Source organism: Camelina sativa, chromosome 17 (genome assembly GCF_030686135.1).
Source record: "Camelina sativa cultivar CO46 ecotype springtype chromosome 17, ASM3068613v1".
Classification (NCBI taxonomy): domain Eukaryota; kingdom Viridiplantae; phylum Streptophyta; class Magnoliopsida; order Brassicales; family Brassicaceae; genus Camelina; species Camelina sativa.
In genome coordinates this window covers 7,112,304-7,120,610 of record NC_141896.1, presented here as the reverse complement: position 1 = coordinate 7,120,610, position 8,307 = coordinate 7,112,304, and the positions used below count along the sequence as shown (strand labels likewise).

The 8,307-nt window shown below is 31.4% G+C and overlaps 1 long non-coding RNA gene and 1 pseudogene across 1 annotated transcript; both read right to left on the bottom strand.

Annotated features, from left to right (window-relative positions):
• Window positions 1-1,078: 1,078 nt before the first annotated feature.
• LOC104755984 (pectinesterase inhibitor 12 pseudogene) lies at window positions 1,079-1,767 on the bottom strand (annotated as a pseudogene).
• A 3,697-nt stretch (window positions 1,768-5,464) lies between these two features.
• Window positions 5,465-6,596, bottom strand: LOC104755983 (uncharacterized). The gene is made up of 3 exons (XR_762261.3): window positions 6,406-6,596; window positions 6,188-6,273; window positions 5,465-5,776 (listed from the first exon to the last, which is right to left on the bottom strand). It is a non-coding gene; the product is annotated as an uncharacterized LOC104755983 (long non-coding RNA).
• Window positions 6,597-8,307: the final 1,711 nt, after the last annotated feature.

The following is an 8,307-nucleotide window of genomic DNA, read 5'->3' as shown; positions in this document are numbered from 1 at the left end:
AAGTCTTCCACAATCAAGCTTGAGGCTTGAAAAGTTGATGATTTGGATACAACAATGGTAACAGTTTCCATTGACAATGAAACATTCTGAAACCCAAACCAACGAGAAATTAGACCAAATTCACTCTAATTCCCAATATAAACTCTAATATTTCATAATTTTTCGAGACACGGGCATTACATTCCGTATCCAGAATCTGATCGATTTCAAACTGTTTCTCTTTAGAAACTTTGTCACAGTCTCCATGGAATCAGACTCCATTGTAATAATGTTTCTTATTTTTCCCAACGCCAAAAGGGCAATTGACCATCAATTTCAATTCGAAAAGAGAGTCTGAGGAATTGGTTAACTGAAACAGTTTGGTCAAATCAAACAACAGATTTGGATAACAGAGACTCTGAGGAATTGAACAGACAAAGGGGGGGAGGGGGGGGAGAGAGAGAGACGTAGATGAGGAGAAGAAGGAAACTCATAAATTCCGTCGTCGTTGTTTTCTTTTGGAATAAGTCGATAAATTTGCATAAGACAATAAATTTGTTGGATTTAGTTAATGTAGCCCATTAACCATTTACTACAAACATAACACACAGCCCATTAACTATTTAAACATCGGATAAATGAAAGAGAGAAAAAAACAGAAATAGAATTCATAAATGACATGTGGCAAGCAGTAAGAGCTTTCTTAGAAGTGGAAGCATACTTTATTATATAAGATATATAAAAAATATTTTTATTATTGTTGAAAATATTATAAGAAACATATTAATAAAGAATTTTTTTAACTAAAACTGGTTTATAAATTAACAGATTAATAAAGAAGTTTCACTTGTTAATTTAAATTAATATTGCCTTCAAAATTAATAAATTGAATGACATATATTTTTGCAGCCTTCTTCAATATATTAAATAAGATTATATAATATATTTTAATATTTTCTTACATAATTAAAATCACATATTAAGTTTAAATTCAATAAATAGATTTTTTTTTTTACGTTTTAAAATCAATATGTCAATGTGTTACCAAAAAAAAAATCAATATGTCAATGTTGCCGGCAAAAATAAAAACCCAGACATGTAAAGCGAAATTTTATTTCCATTAAGATAAAGTTTCTTTCCTCTCAACTTTACATGGTAATCATTAATCGATGTTTAATTGGTAAAACACTTCGACAAATTCAAATTAGCATATTATTAAAAGCAAAAGGAATCAAAATCTTCTGAAACAAAATATTGTTCTCGTTACTAACAGGAGAATTCTGTTTATTTCTTTCCTTGATACCTTCCTCGCAATTGCCTGGTACATCCAAAGCAATACCAAAATCACTATTAGCGCTTTCATAATCTTTCGATCGAAAGCTCGCTAAAGCAGTGTGTAACGAATCATTAGCATCGCCATAAAACTCAACGCAATCGCGTAGCTCTGCTTCAATACTTCTATATCCCTTGCCCTTGAGGATATGTTCAACGATTCTTTTAACGTTTATAGCTTGTGCTTCAGCGTTCTTCGTCGACGCTAGGATCAAACCTTCGAGGGTGGTTGCGGTTTTGCTTTGTGGATCTTGTGTAAGAGAATCGACGCAGAACTTGTATATCAAGTTCGAATCTTTCATGGCTGCTTTCTTACAAGAATCTTGAATGAGAGTTTGAGCAAATGCAAAACCGTTCAAGAGAAGAGAGAACATAACCAATGAAACTAAGAATTTCATCTCTTATTATTTTATTTTTCTTTGGAGGAAGTAGAGAAAATAAGAATTGATTGATGAAGAATATGTTCACTTTGTGTTGCAATTTATAGTAAAAATGAACATAGAAGTTTATGGTAAGACTCTTTGACTATGTACAATGGATGTGTTGAATCATTAATTCAATAGTTGAACTCATTTAATGAAGGGGTTGAAAATGAAAAAAAAAAAACTATGTTGAATAACAAAAGTTGGGACCACTAGAACACATGGTGCATTATTATTGGTGGTTAAAGTTCTTTATAATTTTAATTCATTCTAACTATTTGACATCAATTATTTGATAGTAATCAAAGTTTTATTTTATTTTGCTTTACATAAAAATTTATTATTTTCATACTTTATAAATAGAGACTTTTTTTCATTTCATTTGACCATATAAATGTTTTTTCTTTTACTATATTTTCTATTAACCTCCAATTTTATTTATTTTAGTAATGAATGATTCTTCTCCTTATTACTTACAAAACAAAAAAATTCATAATAATATTATTAGTTTAAGAAAGATTTGTTAATTCTTTTGTTAATATATTTTCAATTAATAATTCTTATTTATATGTAATTATAAAAACATAATACAAAATAAACATATAGAATAAAAGTAATGGAGCAATGTGTTGAATTTTATTAAACAAAACCATTATAGATGATAAAATTGTATGAACGTTGAATTATTAGGTAAAGGAAAAATAAGATGATGTGGAGTGGTAAAAAGTGAAAAAGATGGTACTGAAAAACAAAATTAATGTATATATCCTCAATTCTTCATTAGACAACCCTTAATGGGTATTTTAACTTTAGAATAATATTAGTTTAATTTAAGAACTACACTAACTATGTATGTATTAATTTTTCTCACTCCACTGGTGAACCTTAAAATGAGTGTCTTAAAAATTTAAAACTAATTATTTATATAAAATGTGTTTTTCTAGTATAAATTATAATGTAACAAATGTTAATTAAAATTTATATTAAATGAAAATATAAATATAAATTATAATTTTAGTACATTTTATAAAAACATAATATATTACATGATAAATGGGAAACTCACAATCTGAAGGCTTGCCAAAGCTTTAATGGAAAAACTCCTAATCTTGGATTGGATTTCTTCCTCATGTGGCATGTACTATGATGCATCCAAAACCTGACCACAAGAAACAAACAAGTTACATAAGAATCACGGCAGAAATATTCTTGACAAAGTCTACAGTCACAAGACTCACAACAAGTGCAAGTGTGAGCTGAATGCTTGGTCACAGTTCAATAAAGTGAAGTACACAAGTGAAGAAAACACTGGAGTCATTTAATTCAGATAACCACACTTCGGCTAGGCAGCGTGTGGAGTCTTGGATGCAAGATGGCTCCAATCTGACAGATGTGGCACACATACATCATCAGATGATCTATACAATTAACTACAACTTCCTACGAATGTAGTTACATGTTCTCTGACAACATACTTCAATGATGCAAGGCAAGCAACAACAAACAACAATGCCAATGAAACATAAAACATTGCTTTTAGCCAAATTCATATCACATAAAACAAAACATTTACATCACAATCATTGAAGTTAAACCAATATACTTGTTGTTTTTGTTCTCTATTTGTCATAGCTCCAAGTAAGCTATCCAGAGAAAGTAGTATATTCTTACAAAACAATATCAAGTAAGCAATCTAGATAAGAATCTTGACTAGTGATATTGATCGCATCCATGCTTAATAGCCTGCCCAAGAAGAATCCCAAAATTTACCAGAGGTGATAGGCAAGTGTATTTCTGAGAAAAATTCAAAAATGTATTGAAGAAGGCTTAAAAACATAATCTGAATCTCCCAAGCCTTTTTTAACTCTACTTGACCAATGAAGTTATCAAACAGTGCTTCTGAATCATAAAAAAATCGATTAATCAAGTTTACCTTTTTCAATAATCTGATGTTGAATCATTACATGCATTGTGGTGATAGCACCTGAGAGATTACAGAATGGACTCCTGCAATCTCTACTCACGCTTATCAAGTTCACATCTTTCACCGTATTTCGCCTGTTCTCCTTATCTGCTCATCATCATACAACCGAGCAAAACCATAACTATGGAGGAAGAGGGAAAGATTTAAGTAGTATATTAAAAAACTAATTATCTATCTTCATATTTTTTAAGTATATTTTTATATCATCTTTACGGGTCGGGTCAACATTGAAATATATAACCCAAACTAGTAAAACAAGTATATTGAAGCTCCTAAAGTCATCCACCTCATCAATATCCTATGGAAATGATTCATTAATTATATTAGTTTTTATATATATGGTCATTCATCAATATCCTAATATTTTTAATTTCTATCATTGAAGATAAATATGGATTAATAAATATCATACTATTCATCTAGATTATAATCATTTAATCCGAAATTATAACTTTATACCAAAATTATTTAAAAATAAATTTTAATAACATATATTAAAATTTAATAAAATTAGACAGTTATTTTTAATAAAATGTACATACTTATAAATCTTTCAAATTGAACACCTATTTATTTAATAACTGATAATGTAATTTTCTGCAAATACAATAATATATATATAAACAACGAATATCATTTTACAATTATATATAAAAATATACAAAATATTATCATGTGGCGTATCACAAAGTCAATCCTAGTATTATTATTTATTAGTAAAAAGCGGAATCGATCCCTGGTATGTTTACACAAAAATTCTACAATTGGACTTACCACAGGCCACTGCACTAAAGTCAATTCACGTCAATTCTAGTATTTTATAAAGTGCTAAATATTTACACGAAAATTTGGGTATTTACCCGAAAACTCGAGAATTTACCCGAATATCATTTACAATTATATATAAAAATATACAAAATATTATCATGGTGTATCACAGGGTCAATTAGTATTTTATAAAGTGCTAAATGTTTAAAATATGCCACTAAAAAAGTTAAGGATTGATGATAATTGATGAGTTAGTTTCTTATTGGCCAAACAAAGTATCTGGTTGACGGGTTATTAGAAGGTTTGTTTGTCTCGCGAATGAGTTGGGGCCATATTATAGTTATAATTGGGCTTTTAAGTGTTTCTGCAAAGAGAGGAAGAAGAAAGATTAGGGCAAGTCAACAAAACAGTGACACACTTAGTCAAAACTCGGATGAGACATAACTTGGGTTCATGGAAAAATCGATTGTGATTTAATTTGGGGATTCGACTAGGGTGATTCTTTCACAATAACAAAGTGTTATTGAAAATGTTTGAACATTTTATGCCATTGTGAAAAATCTGTTTACAGTTATTATTTTTTAAGTACCGTGTGAAAAATCTGTCATACTTATTTAGTTATCTGTATGCTAATAACGTTTTTGTGTTTGGTGTTAAAGAAATACAAAAAACATTTTTCTAATCATTATATTTGTAAAAATGCAGTTATTTGTCAATTTCAATTTAGTCTTTTAGACGTTATTACTTCAGCCAAATATATGGTTTGGATTTAAGTCCAAAAATGCAATTTCGTACGTATCCCTCTTGTATTATGCAATATATATATATATATATATATATATAAATATTTTCTATTATCCCTAATAATATATATATTTAGAGAGATTCAAATATATGAAACTAGTATTGGACCCCGTACTTCGTACGGGAACAAAGTAGTTTTAAGATCAAGTTGTGAAAAATCAAACATAGAATACTCTTAATACTTCAAATATGACTTAAATTATGAGCCTCGAAAGTCTAGAGTAAGATATATGCAACAATGAAAATTTCAAAAAAAATAATAGCAATAGTTCATCATTGTTATATATGAAGTAAATCCCATTAACACTAACTCATTTTTCCCAGCAAAATACAATACTCATGTTTGGAGGATAAAAGTTTGAATTTTGTTTCCTCCTCTTGTAATATTTTGATGCTGTTGTTCTCGTTTTGATACACCTTAGCAAGGAAATCATTTCTCCATCCACATTGTTGTAATGGCTGAAAGTCTGAAACTAATAATCAACACCTGCAAGAAAGAAACTTTTAGTTAAGATGGGTGAGATGAGAGAGATAGGTTATAGAAATGAGAAACAGAGTATATGAAAATCAGAGTCATATCTAGAAGTAGTTAGATTACGCAAATACTGAATGAAAAACAAAAACAAATCAAAATCAAGTAATCTACTAATATAATTACAAAGATATTACAAAGTTAACACATGGGCTCTACAGATCCTTGAAAAAACAGATTTTAAATCTTCATTATAAGTCACCTAGCAATTATTTTAGGGAAACATATCAGTTTTAAAATAGAAAACTACACACATTATGAATATATATATCTTTCAATCAGCAAATATTCTACATGATCTAATATTCAAATAAGCATTTGAATAACACACAAAAGATTGAGACTGGAAGTAGTAAGAGCTCTTACGTTCATCAGGTTCACGAACTCTCTTTACTTTTCATTCATGTATTTCTCGTTACCAAATACCCGATGCATCGTGGTAGTACTCATACCTATCACAAATAAATCAAACAATGCTTAGATTTGTCCACTTGAATAAGATCTCAACTGAATTCAAAGATTCACAAACCATAATTATCATATTTGTAGTAGCAGAATTCAAAGATTCACAAACCATAAATTACCATCAGCATTTTTAACTAGACTCATGTGAAACCAGAGAGAATAAATATGCGAGAGAAAATACATTTGAATAAAGAGTAGTGAAAAACTTGGATGGACTTGTTTGATAGATTTGTCAAATATAACTGTAGTTTATATAGCAAACAGGAGATGAAAAAAAATGATGTAGATGAGAGGAATACAAAGAAAGATTATGAAGAACCCGAATTTGGATTTTAAATAGAAGATGGATCGGTTGTAAATTACGCTGAAAGTGGAGGTGTTTAGTGGGAGTAAAATTAGGGATATAGTTATTTACAGCTTTTGTCAGTAAAAAAAAACTGTAAAATACAGAGAAACAATAGAAAGCCTATTTATTGTAATTGTTTTTATTTGATTTTTTTTCTTAAACTAAATATAAATTAAAATATGATTTGTCAAACTTTTATTGGACAGATGACTTGTACTTTATAGGATAAAAGATTAGTGGAAAACATCATCGAACAGAAAACTTTTAGCAAATCATATCGATTTATCTACAAAAGAATACTTAGCGTAATGAAGTTTACTTGTTGTGTGTGACTATGAATGATTCGATGGAAATTAGTTGATTTTGTCGACTTATTTTTCTTCTTCTTTTCATACTTTGATTAATTAAGCTTTTAACTTGCACGAATGGTTCTCTTGTAAGAACGGAATCCTTGAATTCAAATTAGTTAATTATAAAAAGACAAAAAAAAGATTCCATGTTTTGATGAGATTAGTGGTTTTGATTCAAATTAGTTACGTACTACTGTACGTAACTAATAAAGAGTAACAACGTAGTCTACGTTTAAGAAATACGATTATTATGTTGCGCTATAGGCGAGGAAAAAAGAAAAAAAAACGCATTCTCTCAAAGGCACTAATATCGAGGAACCAACCCCAAAAATCTTCTCTGACGCCGGTGTAGCCTTTGCTCACCGGCGTCGGGAGCTCTCTACTTCTGCCCTCTGTTTTGCTATTGCTCCTTTTGGTTCTCTTTTTTTCTCCCCGTTTAATTTTTTGTTTTGGTTACAAAATCCCCCAATCCCCTCAGATCCCGGCGAGATATCCAAAGACAGCGTTAAAAGACGCAGGAGGCTTCCGGTGAACCCCCTCTCCTTTTCTCTGAATACTTCAACCGGCAGAAAGGATCCACAAACAACCAACATGCGGAACTTCAGATCTGGATGCCCGCTCCTCCCTGGAAAAGCCTATTCTGAGGCACCGAGGTCAGCAGACGAGATCCTCGTTGGACCATCTGTTTCACCCCACCCGGTGGAGACGCCGACGGCACACGGCGTTTCCTTCTACAGGCGAAGCTGTCATCCTCCCATCTATGGAGTGTTTTTGTGGTCCCATGTCCCAGTCACTTACCCTCCCTCCGGTTTGCTTGTGTTGAAACCTTGTCCACCTGAGATGTTCTCTATCTTGCAAATCTACTCACCATCTCCGGACAACCGCCGCCGCATGCACACTCCAGCTAGGTCAACCATCAAGGAAAACAATTTTCTTCTGGTGGGCCTTGGCTCTTTTAACGGCCCATTAACATTTAACCAAACCAAGGCCACAAATAAAAAGTCCAAGTTAATTCTTTATGAACCTTTACTCAAGCCCGGCTCATTGCTCCCTCATTTGGATTGTAACAGAAGCTGCTTACTCTGCATATCGATAGTTATGAGTTGGGTTTGTGTAGATCTTTTTCAACCCCTGGTTCAAAGCGTTTTATCCATGATAATCACTCTTCACCTAAGCTCTAGGCTTCTTGGAAAATTGCTTCTGGTATCAGACCAAATCTATGGGGTGAGGAAGGACGGCATTATGACCACGCCTCCACGGAGCGGTGGTTACCGACACCTCCTCAATCCCCTGCTTCCATATCCCGAGTTCACTAAGCCTTACCG